The sequence below is a fragment of the Amblyomma maculatum genome, chromosome 2, assembly GCF_055883805.1.
Source record: "Amblyomma maculatum isolate TAMU_Amacu chromosome 2, ASM5588380v1, whole genome shotgun sequence".
In the NCBI taxonomy this organism is placed as follows: domain Eukaryota; kingdom Metazoa; phylum Arthropoda; class Arachnida; order Ixodida; family Ixodidae; genus Amblyomma; species Amblyomma maculatum.
In genome coordinates, this window is record NC_139345.1 from 12,851,635 (window position 1) to 12,871,634 (window position 20,000).

Below are 20,000 nucleotides of genomic sequence, written 5' to 3' on the forward strand. Positions count from 1 at the left end.
CACTAAGAATAAGCTGAAAGCTGCAATCTCCTAACCTTGCGCCGCCAAAAATGTTTTCCGTGTCACAGTCTGAGCCGATAAACATGTAAACGGAAGCGATGGAAAATGGAAAGGGCCTCCTATTTAACCACCCGGTGTGTCGTGAGAGGGAGACCCTAAACCACCAGACGCGTTATCACGGCTGGCGCCAACAGCACGCGGGTGCAAGCGCCCCCTCGTAATGGCGTAATGGAGTCACTGCCGCCCCCTCTGTACCACCTCCTTCCCCTCATTGCGTAGGCTGCCGGCCCCCATAGCGTTTAGTGCGCGACGCACCAATCAGCTAGCGGGTCACGACTCGTGCATAGTCCGCTACCCTCTCCCGTGGCACGGATTGGCCCCGCCCCCCTCTGTTTCAGCTGGCTGCATCCAGGGTCTCATTTCAGGGTGGCCTGCAGCATACATGTATAATGCGGCCATCTGCAGACAATGCATGCTGAGGCGACATACGCATGGCGGGCCGTGACGTGTGCAATACGTGACCGGAGCCAAGCATTGTCTTTGCGTTTGTAGCGCTTTTTTTTTTTACTTGCTTTACTACATGGACTGTTGCTCGCGTGCGTTAAGAAGCAGACCTCATGGCCCCGATGCTGTTTTGCCGTTGTGCTTTGATATAGGCCGCTATCGGCAATTAGTCCGTCGCACTGCGGAGCGTTGCTGAAGTGTCATCGTGACGCGTTGCATGCACGAGCAGCACTGTGGCATATACACAGTGTGCGCAGTTTGCAGCTGCTCGGCTGACCTGCACGTTGACCAAGGCTTCATTGCTGTTACCGATTGGGCTCGACGTTGCGTTCCGTTATTTCGCGCCTGAGCCGCTGTATCCTCCCATTCACAGCCCTGACACCCTGCAGGCTAAATGGAGTCACGTGAGCAAAAATAAAATTGTGTCATTGAATGAATACGCATACTGTTACATTATGACCTTAAATTTCTATAGTATTTCACCTTGAAAGCACCTTTAACGCAAATCACGTAGTGGGAATCGTTCCTTAGCCCCTATACGTTTAAATATGCAACATATTGGCGCGCATTGCGTAACAAGTTGTGGCATTCATTTTTGGCTAATAGGAAGTCTGCTTGTTGAAGTATATCCTTAATGTATATAGACGTGAGAGCTAGAGCCTTTATGAAGACAGCAACCATGCTTGAGAATTCAAACACGATATAAATTCGATTTAATGGGAAGGTTCAGACAATGCTGGTTGTTTTAGAAATACGAATGCAGAAAGCGGCTTGAAACGCGTTTGAAACAATACATAGCGCTAGGTGCTATACTGTGTCTGCCCGTGTGTATCTCCCTGTCTCCAGTCAGAGTCCAAACCATTCAGCAGCTGTGTGCATATATAGTATACACTGCATGCTGAAAAAGCTACAAAGGCCGTCCGCCCAATCAGAGCACAGTGCTAATAAGCCTGGCTATTTCTTGTGTCGGCTGAAGATTTGCATCTGTCCTGCTCACCTGAAGAAAATGCCTGAATGCGCTTATTATAGTTAAAGTATTTGTGTTCATCGTTGTATTTCAGTGATGTCTTTCACTTTCTTTTTATTTTCGGTCAGGCCCTAAGCTCCATTTGGGTTGTCACCATGACCAGACATGTGAGAATGAAGGCTATATATGATCATTTTATTGCCCTCAGTCCATGGTTGCTTGCGGGCTGTAAGATCGCCCACGAAATGGCGCCCAACATCGGACAGGTTGGGAGGCAGAAGAGCGGAGGAAAGGATGCACGATTAGGAGATACAAAAACACGAGTCCTCCAACGTAGAAAACACTTCTTTATGTTGACCACGCCTTGCCGTATACTCGCGCGAAATATCAGCCGCTCGTTTCGCTGGTCTGTGTTAACGCGAATTCAAAATTTCATTATACATATCGGCCTTTCGGCTCTTGCATTTGGACTTGTTATTCAGCATGCAGCATACATGTGGTATCAACGTAGGGCATGAAAACAGAGGATTGCGATATTATGAGCTTGGTTCATAACATATGAATGTTGAAGTCAGCATGCTTTATTTCGTGCTGAAAGCTACGTGCTGCCATGTTTTGACGGAAGGTTGGCAACAGGAAAGTACAAGAGTGAAAAAAACGAAACAAAATAAGGTTATGAAAAGGCGCTAAAGCGAGAGGCACTTCTCAAGAAACGTGAAGTATTGAAGCTAAATCGTTTATGCAGGCCGGGAGAGCTATATACAAAGGGACTAATAACGAGCGCACCGCGTGAAGCGGGCTACATAGCGCAGAAAAAGCTCCCGGCACCTTTTCCCGAATCTAGAGCACAATGCGCACATATATAGTGTCTCAGGACTTGTAGCGCTATCTGACGTGCTCTGACTTCGCAAAGCAGCCGTCGGCCTTATTTGACGAAGACGCATCGTTTCGGCCACGTTTTGCTCAATGTATACGCGGGAAGTTTCAATGGGCAGAGCGAAACGTTACATCTCAGTGACTTCAAATACTTTTGTAACGAAGTAGTTTAAGTCATACCTAGATTTCTAAGTAACTGATGAGACGAACTACACAGCATGATTAGTGATCTAGACTGACAAGCGAGAAAATTAATGTTCGTGTAAAAATATTAGGCAGAAAAACTCAAATAGCATTTAATATTCTCTGAAAAGAACAGCTATTTAGATATGTAATGAGGCGTTGGAAATGATAATGGAACATGTCTGTATTTAGGGCAGGTAGTGACCTTAGACCGGGCCACGACCCACGGCAGTCAAGGAGAAGTATAAAATTGGAATGGACAGCTCAGCGCATTTGGCATGAGCGGCAACTTATACGGGCGTCCCTCAAACGGAAAGTATATATAATTAACAGTTGCATCTCACCTCATACTCGCCTATGGGGCACAGATGTGGAGGCTAACGAAAAGAGTTGAATTGAGGATCATGTAGAGACCTATGGGAAGGGACAATGGTAAATATAACGCAAAGAGAAGAAAGCTTTCAGAGCGGGTTATGGAAGAAACAGAAGGTAATGACGCCAAGAGCAATGGGCATAGACATGCGGAGGCAAGCTAACCCGACATTCTCAACACAAATAAGCCTATAAGTGTGTAAAAAGGGAGTATCATGTCCTCTAACGCACTCCATATCAGAAGCATGGGTATGCTGCCCAATTGCCCTGGTGTATACATTTGCATCACCAAAAATTCGTAATATACTGTGGTCGGAAAAGGAAGCAGAAGCACTTGATATTTTACCCCAGATTTCGATCTCCTTTAAATGCTAACCTCAGTATTTTTATAGTACCTAGGTTAAATGCCTTTTGCGATTGCTAATTGCATCAAATGAATGGTATTTGTTGTGAGGAGATTCATCTGCTGCCAACCGTAAGAATTCTGTTTATAGTGTGTGAAAATCTACCCTGAGATTTGAAAAATACTCCGCTTGTCACACAGAATGCGCAAGATGTAACGTTACTCCATTTTTACTCCCTTATTGAGATATTCGCGCTTAAAATGGATGGTACTTGTGTCTGTTAAAACGTTTATTTCCCCAACTTAACTCGTAAGCATGCAGAGTCGAAGCAGGTCAGCTGCAGGCTAATAATATCCCTAGAACTGATACAGCGCATGTTTAATTGAGAGGATAAACGGGAGAGGCCTTTGCACTGCAAGGCAAAGGCCTCTCCCGGTGTATAGGTGGTGTAGTCAGTGATGATGATAATGGTGGAATACTTTTTTGTTGCGCTGTCCCCTGTTTTACTGCAGGAGTTTGCCTTATTTCTTGTTTCTATTTCTTTAACCCACCGTGGTGGCCGAATGGCTGGGACGCTCTACTGCTGATCCAAAGAAAGCGCACCGGATACAATCGCTGCCGCGGCAGCGGCTTTTCGATAGGGCGAAAAACAAGACATCACGTGCCGTCTGTGCGATGTCAGTTCACGTTGAAAGACCTCAAATGTTCCTAATTCCCGGAGCGCTCGATCTACTACGGCGTTCTTTGTAGCCTGAATCACTCTGAAACGTTTAATTCCATAGAACAACCAAATGATTATTCTATTTATACAGAAATGCTTAGCTGCAGGGTCAAAGGAAACTGAAAAAGGATTGAGGATAGCCAACAACGGTTTTTCAGCTGGGAAGTTTGGTTATATGGTAGAGATAATATTTTACTCAAGAATAAATGAAAATATTAATTGGTTACCTCCAGCATGTACTACATTAGCTTGTAAACAGAATTGCATTTATTTTTGTATTGCATCCAATGAATCACTTAGCAAATTTACGCACCGCTTTTTAAGGATGCGAACAACGTTCTAATTGCATCGTCAATACGTGACAGCGGAATTTTTGGTTACGGCATCAAGCGCCAAGTGTTGTCTTTCTTTTTAACGATGATAAATGGAGCCGCCCAAGGACTTGAAGATTCCTAGATCACGCCACGCTGGAACATGTCGTGAACTTGTTCGTCAATAAGCTGGTATTTGCTCGGCGACACACGGAGTGCTTCTGTCTGATCGGGTGAGAGGTTGGCGGACGATCCCTGGAAAAGGGAGGGGAGGGGGGGGGGGGGGGGCTAAGTCAAAATTTTAAATATGCTTGGAAAGCAGGTCAATCAAGATATTCGGCGCTCCTTTGTTCCAATAGATGTGTTCATAATTGCCTGGATTCGAGACTCTGAGAAAGGGTATATTCTCTTCAAGAACACAGTCACTTAGTGCCGCGCCACGGATTCCGACACACCTTCCTCTAAATGAGCGGCTTTCATGCCACGAGGTAACGCGGCTAGCTCCTCTGAATAGTTCACAGTCCAGAGCAAGGTGTGGCCTCTGGCCACTAAAGATATGCAACGAGACACCAAGACACTCTTCTTTGCAGAGGATAAGTGTTGTAGGTTACACTAAGGCGTAGACATCTTCGCAAAAGAAAGTTTAGTGCAAAAAATATTTTTACCACCAAGAGATTCGGAGCAGTGGAAATGAATGAAGTGGCTCAGAAGGAGACCCCCTGGGATCTACACTATTGGCAAAGATTGTACGTGGATATAAAGCATAAGACCTGGGATCAAGTTCTCCCATACGCCACGTTCGCATATACGTTCGCATATTCGTTTTTAAAGTTTATTTAGTTTCGGGAGTGGTACTCAATTCATCAGGGACACACACACACACACACACACACACACACACACACACACACACACACACACACACACACACACACACACACACACACACACACACACACACACACACACACACACACACACACACACACACACACACACACACACACACACACACACACACACACACACACACACACACACACACACACACACACACACACACACACACACACACACACACACACACGCACACACACACACACACACACACACACACACACACACACACACACACACACACACACACACACACGCACACGCGCACACACACACACACACATCATCATCATCATCATCATCATCAGCCTGACTATACCCACTACAGGGCGAAGGCCTCTCCCATATTTCTCCATTTAACCCGGTTCTGTGCTAACTGCATCCACTTGACCCCTGAGAACTTCTTAATCTCATCCGCCCACCTAACTTTCTGCCGCCCCCTGCTACGCTTTCCTTCCCTTGGAATCCAGTTTGTTACCCTAAGCGACCATCGGTTATCCTCTCTTCGCACTACATGTCTTGCTCATGTCCATTTCTTCTTCTTAATTTCCCCTAGAATGTCAGTAACTTGAGTTATTTCTCTGACCAACTCTGCACGCTTCCCATCTCTTAAAGGGAAGGTGCACCGGTTTTAGATTTCGATGAGTTTCGAGCGGTTGAATGATTATAGCTTGTACTTAAAGTATGCGAAATATCTTGGCGCTGGCATTTGAAACAATGGCGCAATTAGCGATTAAAATCGCCACAGCTATCAGGCTTTACCTCACTGCGCAGCGAGGCATGATGACGTCATTGACAGTACCGGTACGTTTTCTGCATAGACGCAGTTAGTTTGAAGAAATGAAAAGAAGGCTGCCGAAAACAAAGCCCTAGAAATGTTGATTAGTACCATCGAAAATGTGCAGCAGGACGTGAGCGAAGGCAACGAACATTAGAAATAGTACCGTCCGTTACGTCATCACAGAACTCCTCCGCAGAACTTTAGTGCTGTGAGGAGAAGCTAGAGGTTTATTCGTCGATAAGACCATCAGTTTGAATGCTAGCGAAAAAAAAAAAAAAAAAAAAAAAAAAAAAAAAAAAAAAAAACTTTGCATGCATTATCTACAGCATATGTAGATTTGAAACCTTGAATATCGCGAAATTCTCGAAAAGTGATGCAGCTGCTCTTTAATGTTACCCCTACCATTTTTCGTTCCATAGCCCTCTGGGTTGTCCTCAACGTAAGTAGAACTCTCTTGGTTAGCCTCCACGTTTCAGCCCCATAGGTGAGTACAGGCAAGATGCAACTGTTGTATATTTTCCTCTTGAGCGATACCGGTAAGCTGCTAGTCATAATCTGCGAGTGCTTGCCAAATGCGCTCCATCCCAACCTTATGTTTGGGATATATATATCAAGGAAAGAAGCCAACAGTCGGCGAGGCCAAAGAAAGCGTTGGGGATGGTACTTTATGTCTTTTTTTTTAATGTTTACTTTGATAATCACAGAAATTAGTAGTGTAATCTGTTTAGGGGAAAGATAATTAAACACAAAGTAGAAGAAAAAACAACGTGCCGATGGTGGGAGACGAACCCACGACCTCCGAATATCGCGTCCGGTGCTCTACCAACTGAGCTACATCGGCCGCTGTCCCCCCTGCTACTTGCTTGGGTATTTATGTTGTCTGTATACGAACCTTGAGAGTGTTCACCAGCGCCACCCTCAGCCAAAGCGGCGGACGTGGAACGTCCTTTGTTACCGCCAGCGTCACGTAGAACGTGATCAAGAGCGAGGGCGAAAGCTGTGCTAGAACCCTCTTACGCACCCTTATATATAAATATATAAATATATATATATATATATATATATATCAGTGATGAAGCGAGACTGAGTGTTGTCAGGGCGAATGCACAGCTGACGCACTTTAATTCACGCACATTTATTCCAACATCGTTTAGAGAGTGTATGAAATCAGGTTTCTTAGCCGATATCGTTCAAAACAATCACGGCTTATCCGGTAATTGATTTAAAGATGAAATGGGTTTATTACTTGTGCTTGTCATCTGAGTGTATTCCTCAGCTTAAGTGGTTAGCGACAGCATAACATGCAGGTTCGAAGGGTGAACCGGTGAACCGCGAAACTTCGTTTAGCATTAGGTTCTTCTCCGGTTTGCTAAAAAGCTAAAATCAATTCAATAAGGCGCTAAAAGTATTTAATGCTCAAAACTATTAGTTGCTGGTGTACGCGCAAGCGAGCTGAAAACGCCAGTGATGATTTTCTACCGGGCCGCGCGGATACACATCGAGTGTCGACTTGTATATATGTGTACAAACAAGTAGCGAGCGTATAGACACAACAGTTTTCCAGAGTGGAGAGCCTACATGAAGACAGCAATGGTAATCCCATTAGAGGTCCATCAACTGCCGTTATCACGTTGTGTCTGCTCGTCGCACACTCGCTCAGCTTGAGAGGACTGACAGACCTCTGCAAGCTTTCTCCCTCTCTCTTTCCGCGGAACACACAGGACTAGCAGGGCGCGTGCAAACACGCGTTGTCAAGAGGCTGCTCACTCCGCCTGTTTACACAGAGGGACAGCGGCGGCACTTCGTGACGAGTTGCGGACGCGCCTTTCGACGCCCGGAAGTGGTACTCGCACACGACGGGGTGTCGCAGATCTCAGTGACGCGGACGCGGCGCGTCGTACGAAACACGTGTCGGATTTCCGGATACAGTTGTTTTGGCAGACTATTCAGTAGGACTCTCGCTTATGGCTGCGAAAATCGGAGGACCAGGAGAGCACCTTTCTTGCAAAGTGGTACGTCGCTCATTGAGATGTTGAGCGACGTATACGGTGTCCATTACTTAATCGAATATACATGTGCGGCCAATACACATCGTACAAGCGGTGACTGGAACTCTTAACAACTGAGTCGCGTTAATAAAAATTGCAGTTTAAGCGCCAGCTGCATGACAAACGGTATGGCATTTGGCGTCTGATTATGACGTTTGACGTCACATTATGACTTTAATACGACTTCTGTGACGGCACGTTATGGCTATGACGTCACGTGAATTGTGACAGTGTAACATTGTGACAGTACTATTCACAGCTTGTTTAGAGGAAGTATTCAGAGACTTGGAGTGGGAGCAGTTAGGGATAAGGGTAGATGGAGAATACCTCAGTAATCTGCGATTTGCTGATGACATTGCCTTGCTAAGCAACTCGGGGGATGAACTGCAAATAATGATTGATGACCTATAGGAAAAGTAGAAAGGTAGGCTTGAAAATCAATATTCAGAAGACTAAGGTAATGTTCAACAGCCTCGGGAAGGAACAGCAGTTTACATTAGGTAGCGAAATACTGGAAGTAGTAGGCGAATATGTCTACTTAGGACAGGTAGTAACCACAGATCCGGACCATGAAAAGGAAATAACAAGAAGAATAAGATTGGGATGGAGCGCATTTGGCAAGCACTCGCAGATTTTGACTAGTAGCTTGCCGGTATCGCTCAAGAGGAAAGTATACAACAGTTGCATCTTGCCTGTACTCACCTATGGGGCTGAAACGTGGAGGCTAACCAAGAGAGTTCTACTTAAGTTGAGGACAACCCAGAGGGCTATGGAACGAAAAATGGTAGGGGTAACATTAAGAGATAGACAAGCGTGCAGAGTGGGTCAGAGAAATAACTCAAGTTACCGACATTCTAGTAGAAATTAAGAAGAAGAAATGGGCATGGGCAGGACATGTAGTGCGAAGAGAGGGATAACCGATGGTCGCTGAGAGGGTAACAAAACTGGATCCCAAGGGAAGGAAAGTGTAGCAGGGGGCGGCAGAAAGTTAGGTGGGCGGATGAGATTAAGAAGTTCGCAGGGGTCAAGTGGATGCGGCTAGCACAGAGCCGGGTTAAGTGGAGAAATATGGGAGAGGCCTTCGCCCTGCAGTGGGTGTAATCAGGCTGATGATGATGATGATGATGATGATGATGATGATGATGATGATGATGATGATGATGATGATGAACATTTGACGTCACAATGCCACAGCGTGCGTGTCGAAGGGGTATTGAGCATGACATTGCTCCGGGGTAGGAAACATCAGTTGTAAAGTATTGTTTCATTTAATTTAGCGCACCTGGTGAGTCGTGACTGAGATAACTAATACCACAAATTAAATAAGTCCTGCGCATGCGCTTATCGCGAGATGCCGTGATGGTCGTATTACTTGAGGCACGGGTAAGCGAAGCTGGTCCTTTTTCGTCGGTGGTGGCTCGAATCTGCGACAAATATTTTTTCCTGCTTGTTGCCGTTGCTACGGCAACAATTCCGAGCTTCATGTGGCATTCCTCAAGGGAGCAATTGGCAAGGACGTCTGGCTTGGCTGGACAATGATATGTATGAAAGTCTCCTATCCATAGTATCCCCAAGCAGTATATACACGGTTCAGAACGCGTGACTGAAAAGCGATCTTAAGCGACGACAGCGCCGTGCTCATAGCAAGAGTGTCGCGTGAATACGCCTCTGTAGTCCTGCTGCGCAGTGTTGTGCGCCTCAGTCCTTGCAAGACGGCACCCGAGGGCAGTATCGAAGATACATTCATCTTCGATACTATCTTTAGATACATTTTGTGTATTGCTATTAGGTATCGAGTGTGCTGAAAATGAAAGTATAGGAGTATCGGTATCGAAAATACATTTTTAAAGTATCGTGTATTTTGAAGATACTCGATACTGAAGAGAACTTCAAGTATTGAAACCGCTGTGAGACTTTGGGTTAACGGCGCTAGCTGAGACGGAAGTACAGGCCCGGAGACAGCTCGGAGTTCCGTGCAAATGCCCCGGCCCCGCCAGCCCCGCAGCGTCAACCATATTTCCAGAATCCCTTTCTTTAAAACTGAAGGAGACAATGGTAAGTATAGGTGATCGCGAGGTGGTTTACTTTTGAGCACCGAGTGCGTACCACGAACCTGCTAAGCCTTCAACAGGCACGGAGAGAGATATCAACAAAGCGATAACGCAAGGCAAAGACGGGATCCCGCACACTGCTCTACCCTTTCCTCCCAACCTTTGCCGTCCGCCCCGCCCGTAGCTGCAGCTCGCCAAGCAGTGCCCTTAATGTGCTGTCGGGCGCAGTAACTTATGCACAACCAAAACCTCTGGCTTTCGCGTGCCGGCTCTGCTTGGCGGCAAGAACACAAGCTTCTAAGGCCTCAGTCCACCACGATGCAGTCGGCTAACCCCGTTCTTGCAGTTACGGCGTTTGACGGAAAACAAATACATTCTTTGTAACGTTCTCTTCTGAAAAAAATGTTGCGTCTAAAATTTTATGAAATGCACGGCATAAAAGCTATGAATGCAATTTATCAGCACAGCTCGAATAACAAATTATGCGTTGTCAAACAATATTTTTTGCGAAAAACATTTGAGCAAACCTTGAATAACACTTGTAAAGATATCTCTATCTTAAAAAAAAATGAACAATAAAAAGTAATTTTTGAAATATTCCAATTGATTGACACCATATTAGCAACTTTCTGCTGAAAAAAAAAAAAATGTACTTCCATCTTTCATCTACAACCAGCCGTATACTGTACTTCTCCAGCGACGCTGGTCAACCTCGAGTTCCTTAACTACGTATCTCTATGAAGCTTGAGTCAACGCGGCTATGGTTCACTCTTACACATTGATAAAAGGAATCTTCATCTAATACAACACTGCGGTGCGCTCATGTGCGTATGTAGAGAGGCATTTCTCATTTGCGTCGCTTTTAGCACGCCTACATCGCGCTCTTTCCGAACTAAATAACGTTCAGCCATTTTCTTTTTTTTGTTTTCCTTCTGGCTTTTAACAATATGCAGAGCTTCAAAAGTTTGTTATCGCACTAATGGCAATATAACTGCTCAGTTGTATGCATAGCCAAGTGCTCACAGGTCGGTTCGCATGAAGAGCATTAGTTTAAAGAAATATTTCGCTAGGCAGCTTGTGGAAGCAACCGCTTAACTGTAACAATGGCTTCGATTCAACGTGGAGTTCTGACAAGGACAGCTGCAAACAATAACTCCCTGCTGGCGTATTCGTTAAGCTCTTTCAGAAAAACTACGCTGAATGATCTAAAGATTCCAGAAAGCACGGTAACATTTTCTAATGCCGCTAATCGTATTACCAGCTTTATTATGTTAGGATTTCAGTGATGTGTCGAAATATCGACGATACAGTGCCGAGTATCTGTATCGAAACTCGATTTCGATCCTGTATCTTGTATCGGCATTGGAAATGTAATTTTTCAGAGTATCGAGTATCGGTATCGAAGATACTTTTTCAAAGTACTTGCCCAGCCATGCCCGAGGCCTATACAGCCAGCAGTTGTTCAACGCCGCCCATTGCACGGTGCGCCTTTTCCTCTTCGGGCATGACCGAATCAGCTCGCCGGAAGAGTCGCGTTATTTCCTCCACTTGCTGCTAGGGTCACACGTTCAAGTTTCTTGCACATCGATTTTAATTGCGAGAGAACCATGGAATACAGTAAAGGTCTTACACGAGCTTATTGAATTAGGAATCCACTTTATGCGATTTTCAGCCTGACGAAATTGTAGTGCGAGTTTCTCTAATGCGCCTTCCAGAAGGTGGATGGGTTCAAGAGCGTGACTGATGCGTGGGCTGCTCTGATGCGCCATTTGAGAGGTGGATGCTTCATGAGGGGGTGGTGAACCCCTCTTCTGCGCCTTTTATGAGGTGATGGCTTCTGGAGGATGAGTGGGTATACGTTTGCGGTTGGCTCCTCTTGCCTACGGATAGGGGGAGGCTCCTGGATGTTGAGTGGCATCGATGCGGCCTCACATTCTTCTGTTTACATGGAATTTTGTTCTTATTTATGACGCTACAAAAGCCTATAGAGTCTCGTCGTCAATCCAGAGTCTCCTACTGCAGCGTTCTAATTGTCTGAATGTGTACATCCAATGATTAAAAATCTGTTTTACGCTTATGCAACCTCTTGCAGGAGGCTTATACTGTGCTCCCAGCAAAAACTGTATACGAAGAAATATATATATTTTTTTTTGCACTATGTAAAGGCGAAGCTGTTTTTCTCAACACACAGTGCTGAGCACTGCTGGACGCATATCTACTGGACGCATATCAAGCGCGAATGGGTTTGTGTTTATCTCTGCAGTGGAATGGTTATTACAGCATGCTTGCATTGTTACGGTGCCTTGTCATCCATTCGGCGGGGATGGTATAATCATTTTTTTGACATTCTATTTCGCTCACTCCTTTTGGCGCTATCGCCACAGATCTACTTATCTGCATTCCTCGACCCCCTAACTTCCGGGACGGGAAAAGAAGAAGAAATACTAAATAGTACTCGCGTCAACCAACGTAAACGCGTACCCCACAACATATATCACTAAGGCGAAAATGCAGCGCACCAAAGGAACGAGCTGAGGCGATGCCATAGGGAGACGCGTATTTGTTTTGGGCAGCGAGCGAGAGAATACGCAATACGTAAACCACTGAGTTCAGTTCCATTGAAGTTGTGCAGATACACCTAATGGCACTATAATCATCCACGGGAGGAGGCTTCACTTCGTTATCGCGGGATAAAACGCCCTCTTCGCATGTATGTGTTCCCCATTCCTGGTACGCTTGTCGGCTATCGACTCAGCGTGCTGATGGTCCGCTTTTTCGGCGCCTCGATCTACTTCGACACCTCTGCGCGGAAAATGACGCCTCGTTGAAATGCCGCCGATAGCAGTCGCCCACATTCGGAAGGGCATTAGTGGCTACCGCAAGTTTCGCTTTTACGGCGAAGTCTATAAAAAGCCTGTTGATGGCGCGACGGGGCTTCGCGTTGATGTTATCTGAGGGCGTTTTATGCCTCTCCTTTGAAAAGGAAGGGGCACGTAAAACATATATGCGCAATAGCGGTGCTATAGAGCAACTTCTGTCTGCGAAGGCTGAAAGGTGGCAAGAACGCATGGAATCGCCGCAATCGACTCAAACCTTCCTTTTCTGCCGTGTTTGAGTCTCGGTTTAGCAGTGGTTAATGTATCGCAGTAGAACACCGAATTTGGGGAGCGTGATGCAAGGAAAAAGAAAAGGACTGGTCGACCTACACGCAAGTAAATATACGATAATAACGGCTTTACGACATGCCTTCGTGTTCCATGCATCTGCTTGCGAACGAACGGAGGATCAAATAACGCGTGGTTCTTCCGACAAAACATTGCGCATAAAAAAGACGATTAGGTTCTTTCTCTACTCCATTGGTATGTACAAAGAGTGAATTAGTGCTGCATATATAATTAGTGCTGCATGTTTATATATATATATATATATATATATATATATATATATATATATATATATATATATATATATATATATATATATATATATATATATATATATATATATATATATCCACATTGGACTAATCAAGGCGCGTCAGTGAAAATCGCCACGAAACCGGCAACCGCGATTAATTTTCTATGAAATTAAGTTCTACGCCACTCGCATCCTGAGCATGAGGTATTCCCAGCAGCGTATTAATTAAATTTCAGCCTTTTCGTCCGCCATGTGTTGGGCTTAGTTAGTCGATTGGCACAATTTTCTTTATATATATATATATATATATATATATATATGTATATATATATATATATATATATATATATATATATATATATATATATATATATATATATATATATATATATATATATATATATATATATATATATATATATATATATATATATATATATATATATATATAGACAATGGACTCGTCTTTACCTGACGTCAGTAAATTGCACCTATCGCTTTGGGTTATTTGGTAGATTCATATAAAACATAGTGGCCAGTTAGTACACCAAACGGGCCACGACGGCGGAAAGATCGCCCTATAGAAAAAAAAAAAAAGCGATAGGATATTGAAGAGGACACCTATATGCTGACACTTTAAGGTTATGGGAGCTCCCACCCAACAACATTATTCTGTAAGGCGACGTCACGAGCCCATATGACAAGGCAGGTTCTATATGATAGAGGCACGAAGTAAGGGATTAGAATTAAGGAAGTAGAAAAATGAATCAGCAAGGACTGCTGCAAATGGGAGTCATTAACGCATTCGGGTCATACTCTTAAACGCGGAGCTTTAGTGTCCCCCGAAATTTTTAGTTAAGTATTGATAGATAAGATCAGGACAAGCTTTGAATTAAATCAGCATAATGACTATAGGCAAACTTTCGTAAAATCTACTCGACAATAGGTAATATATTCACACTCTCAACCACGTTAGTATACAAAAATGCTCGCAATACCAGCAATCGTTTTACATACAGCTTTCATATACGAAACGAGTCGAAATCTCAGCAGCCATGCAGGCAGTGCGGAATCAGGGTGTAGATGAGCCATCTGTGAAAGTATGCTACGCAATTATACAGTAATGCTACACAGAAACCGTTCTGAAGAAAGAAATGAAATTTCCATAAGAAAAAGTGTTAGGCGAGGAAATACGATCTCTCCAGAGTTATTCACTAGCTTAGATGAAGTATTCCAAAGCCTGGATTCGGAGCAGTTGTGGTTAAGTGTTAATCGAGGATACCTCAGTAGTCTGTGATTCGCTGATTACAATGCCTTGCTCTGAGGGGACGGACTTCAATGGATGCTTAATGTCCTTACAAACCAGAATAGAAGCTTAAAAAATTACTACCGGGGCCACCCAAGTCTTTTTACGTGCCGTGAATGCGTAAGTTATTTTTTCGCTTCTGTTGCATGTTTCCTGAACCGAGTTAGCCGAGCATTAGCTTGGCTGAAGGTTGTATTTGCATAATTTTTTCTTGGTTTAGCTTTTGATTTTACATTCTACTCCTCGAGACCTTTTCAACGATAGATCACGTTGTAGCATAAAGTTCGATTGTTAATCGGAATTAACTGATGAACAGTTGTTGACCAAGACCTGCAATTAGTGCAGTGTGATCCTAGACTTCATGATATTGCGTAAAGCACACTTCTCATTCACAATTGGTTAATTGATGTCAATCATTAGGACCTCCAATTAGACCAGTGCAATTATGTTTTACATAAGCTAGCCAAGGACATGTGGCGCTGATGTAGCGTAATGTTCAGTTCCTAATCACACATAATAAACAGAAATTAGTTAAGACCTAGAATCAGTCCAGTGCAGTTATGCGCGGCATAAGCTACGATATATGACGATGCTGCATTTAAGAAATAAATTTAACCACAAGGAATTAATTAAAGGTAATTATTTGAGTCCTACAATTAGTTCTGGGCAATTATAGCAGGAGTAAACTGTCTAACGGTATAACACTTGTGGCTATTGTATACGCTCGACATAAACTACGCGGACACTGCGGACATATTCTCCAGACACATTCTGCACAAACAGTCAATATACTAATTCTTTGCTTCTCGGTGCGCATGAGCAAAGTAATGGCACGCATTAAAATGGCATGCAGAAGAATTAAGTAATGTTCAACAGCCTCGGAAGAAATCAGAAATTTTCATAAATGTCAGCTTATTGATATCCCTGAAGAGGACGTCATATATAATACCGATGCATCGGGAGTCAGGGACGTCTCGGGGGGTATGATGGTCTTTCATAAAACCAGAGATGAAGAAAAATAATTTATCTCTGTATATATAATTGGCTCACATGAAGGGAAAGGCGCAGTATCTGTCACACTTGTTCCTGTGGGCACCTGAACCACGCCGTAAGGAAAGGGAGGAAGTTGGGCGAGAAAGTGGTAAGAGAGAAATAGGAGCCGTAGTAGAGGACTGCGGAGTAATTTCGACCACCTGGGGACCTTTAACGTGCACTGACATCGCACAGCACGCGGACACCTATTCGTTTCGCCTCCATCGAAACGCAGCCGCCGGCGAGCCCGGGTACACTGGCACAGTAGTCGGGCGTCTTACCACTGCACCACCGAGGCGGGGCAAAAAAAAAAAAAAAAGGAAAAAAGCCGCCGTGATATAGTGGTTAAGGTATCTCTCTCTAGAGCGTGAAGGCCAAAAATAATAATTTCCCTCATATCTATAAAATGATTTGCAAAACAGGTCACCAGCCGCTTCCTCTCTTTCCCTATTTATTTCCCTTTTCACCGGCACTCAAACCACTACAGACCCCCCTCCCCCTCTCTATGAAAATGGTTCCACTTAAATGGCGGACCACGCAGTTCTATAGCTTTGGAACGAAAAATGGTAGGTACAGGAAATGTGCAAAATGTGTGAATAAGAGAACACACATGTGATGTTGACAGACCAGTCCAAATTAAGAGGAAATTGGCAGAGAATGTAAAGCGAAGGCAAGAAAACCAACTGTCGCTAAACCTAACCGAATGGATCGCAAGGGCAGCAGTTAAGCAGATGGACAAGTCTGCGAGGATCAAGTGGATGCAGCTGGCACACTGATCGGGTTAAGGGAGGTATATTAGAGGGGTCCTCCTTTATCTGGAGTGGGTGTATATATATATATATATATATATATATATATATATATATATATATATATATATATATATATATATAGCCTGCTGCTGCTGATATATGATGACGACTGATTTGGTATGGTTACGCAGCAGCTCGCTCTTAAGTTTAGTTAGCTTTCCCTGGTTTGCTATTTCATCTCTATATCAGACCGTACGATAAGCTAAAATACGAAGGTTAGCAACTTTCATAAAATCTCCCCGCCGTTTCAACTACGATGGAAATCCTGCGGGAGTTATTTACAAGGCTGGTGAGAAGGCCTCACGATTTGTGCGAAAGAATTTGATGCAATCAATGTCATCAGGGATTTGATGACACTCTTCCTCACTCTTCAGAAATCTGACTTGATAAGCTTGTGGCAACCGTCCACTGATATTCGATGCTCATGCAGCTACTCGGTGGTCTATGCGCATAATTTCCACAGCTTCAACACAAAGCTGTTTTGACGTTGCTATTGGCATGGAAGCAGTCAACATTGCACATTCTCCAGCGATGCTGACTTCTTAACCTTTAATGAGGGCAGGAAAATAACCAGAGTGAAGCATGGATATCGACTGCTCCTTAAACTTTCCAAATCAACTGAAAATAAAAATGAGAGGGTTTGGCTCGGCCAGAGTTTCTATTGAATGAATGAATGAATGAATGAATGAATGAATGAATGCCTATGACCACTGAAATGAGAGCAAAAAGGACATCTCGACTTGAATTATTTTGCTTAGCGTTGTTATACTTCATTCTATGCATTTTGCTTTGTCCAAATATAAGTACCAAAGATTAAAATTCTGCTCAATACAGAGGAAGCAACAGCTCGAACCATGACTAACAAAAGTACCGCTCAGTTCAAGAGCATTAGGATGTGACGTGATATGAGCGGTTAGTATAGCCGAGTGAAAAACCCGAGATCCGTGTATAGATATGTATCAGCGCCCATCGTGTGCGCAGCTATGTGGCGCGCCAGCAGCCGAGAGCAAGGTCCCCCACCCGGCCTCTCCTCGCATTTTCCCTGGGCGCCAATTCCCACAACTTGCAGAATGAAGAGGTGGTGGGAAAGACGGACGCAGCTCCTGTTTCATGGGACCGCTTTTAGCTCGGATCAGAACGGACTACGCTGGTACTTATATACCCTGGCCAAACAGCGCTGTGTCTATTTCGGTCACAGGAAAACGCTAGTATACGGGCGCTGCATATATACTAAATAGTCGCACTATGAGCGAAGCAAGTAAAAAATGTAAGGGTGGATAGGACACTGTCCCCTTCTTTATGAAATTTCTTGCTGGAAAGCCATAAAAAAGACATTTTTCTTCGAAGAATGGCCGAAAAACGTATAGACCTAGCCACATGAATGCACGAATATAATTGCCTATGAAGCCAAGCTGTGCCCAAATCGCACTACTGCGGTACATATAATAAATTGGTAACGTGTAATAAATTGGTCACATGTGATGTGATCCCAATGCCAGCCTCATATTTATAGTTCGCAGTCAAAGTACAGAACTTTGTACTCGTCCAAATGAATTTTAAAAACTGAAATAGTTTTAGCTGGTTCTAACTGTTTCACCTGGTACTCAATTGGCCTTAAATGCTTTCAGGTGCCTACCAGCTGGAAGTCGGCGGTTCCCTAGTTGTTCAAGTGGATTCAACGGATTCTATAGCTGGCATTCAGTCAAGTCAGCTCTTACCAGCTGGCAAACCAACTGACTGTTGTCATTACTGCTGTTAAGGTATAGTTGTAAATTTAAACCAATCGTAAGCGGTGACAGCTATAACAAAAACAATAAATTATTAGAAATTATGACTGTTCATAGCTGGCAGCCGCCTCATCAATTTGTCGCTATTGAGAACGGAGACCGATTCTCAGGCTGGTCAGCGTTAAAAATTCCATCAAGGAACGCTCCAAAGAAAAAGCATGAAAATGCGCATAGAAAGGAAAATGCATTCCTTCACGAATGCCATTTAGAAGTTGCAACTTAGTGAAATATTTAAACTTATACTTTGGCCCCTGCGTAAACATGTAATGTTTCTGTAAAAGAATTACGAGGACGCTTAAGCTTCGCCTTGTAGACGAGATGGTGCACGGCTTAAGTGTTCACCCTATCTTAAAGGAAATTGCATGCATGTACACGAACGAGGAACCATTTGGTGAGCCGGCAAACGGGAGCCATTAGCGCTGTCCCATAATACACTTGAAGACGGAGCTCCATGCCATTTTTTCCGACAGTCGTCTACGGCGGCTCTTCGATGACTCGAGATGCATATGTTATCTCGTAAAATGCAAATTTATTCAGCAAATTGAAAGTGAAGAAGGTGTGTGATAGATGCAAGAGTGCTTGCTTGTGTTTTAAAAGTGTAACTTATGTGGAAAATGTAAATATATTGCCTTTGTAAATGTGAAAAATTTTCTAGAGATGTAGATATGCATCCCTGGTTAATTCAGCATGTCAAAACTTTAACGTTGTGCCGATCTAGCGATGTCTATTTCAACAGGCGCCACAAATTCGAAAAGATTTACCGCTCCGCATTATGATCATGTTTGGAGTAACAAACATTACTTGCCGCACATAGTATTGCAGTTTCTGCATAGAAAAACTGTCTGCGAGATTCAATTTGTCTGGCTGGATGAATTAAAAAAAAAATCTATTAGATGAGTGGCAGCATATTCACGGTATGAATTTGCGAATTGCTCATTTGCGAAGTGCTCACACGCAGACAATCGTTCTGCCGCTATTGGCCTAGAAAATAACTATTTTTCATGAATGCGGGTCCTGATTTTTGAGGTTGGATGTTGTGTGCCCTGTCATTTCCCAGAATAGCTTAGTTTAGATGCCTGTCTGTCCGTGTGCTCTGCGGGAAAGTACATATTTTGGTGCTGTTCATAAACAGATCGCAGATTTTTTGAGTAAATATGGCGTGTGTTCCCTACAAGAAATCTTGAAACGCGTCAAACATGACATTAGGGGTGGGGTACGGTGGTGAGGTGTTTTGTGTTATAGGAACCTCTTAGCTTTTTTTTTTAAACCAGGCTCTCACCACTGTTAATCCGGCCCTGAGTGGCAGCCAGATTGAGCGCGCAGTGAGTATTTGGTTCCGGACTTGTTTTCGTGCTCTGTTGCCAGGTTCACCTCTTTGATCACCCACTCAATCAGCTAGTGCTATTTCACGTTTTATTTTGCTCGCACACGTCTCCCACGGGCGTTTATAAATAATATGAAATTAATCGCATCAGTCCCCTGCACATCTACCGTCATAACAGGCTCACATAAGTTCACTGGCAGGGAAACCAATATCCTTTGTTTCTTTGGCGAAATGACGCTTCACAAGATGCTGATCTTCTGTGATGGC

General features: G+C 43.9%; 1 long non-coding RNA gene across 1 annotated transcript in view; it reads left to right on the forward strand.

The window, feature by feature from the left end:
- Positions 1-14,662: 14,662 nt before the first annotated feature.
- LOC146197958 (uncharacterized) overlaps positions 14,663-20,000 on the forward strand; it is a 22,780-nt gene continuing 17,442 nt past the window's right edge. Inside the window, exons 1-2 of the long non-coding RNA XR_014704706.1 lie at positions 14,663-14,898; positions 18,251-18,382. This is a non-coding gene — a long non-coding RNA (uncharacterized LOC146197958). The remainder of the gene's footprint in view (positions 14,899-18,250; positions 18,383-20,000) is intronic.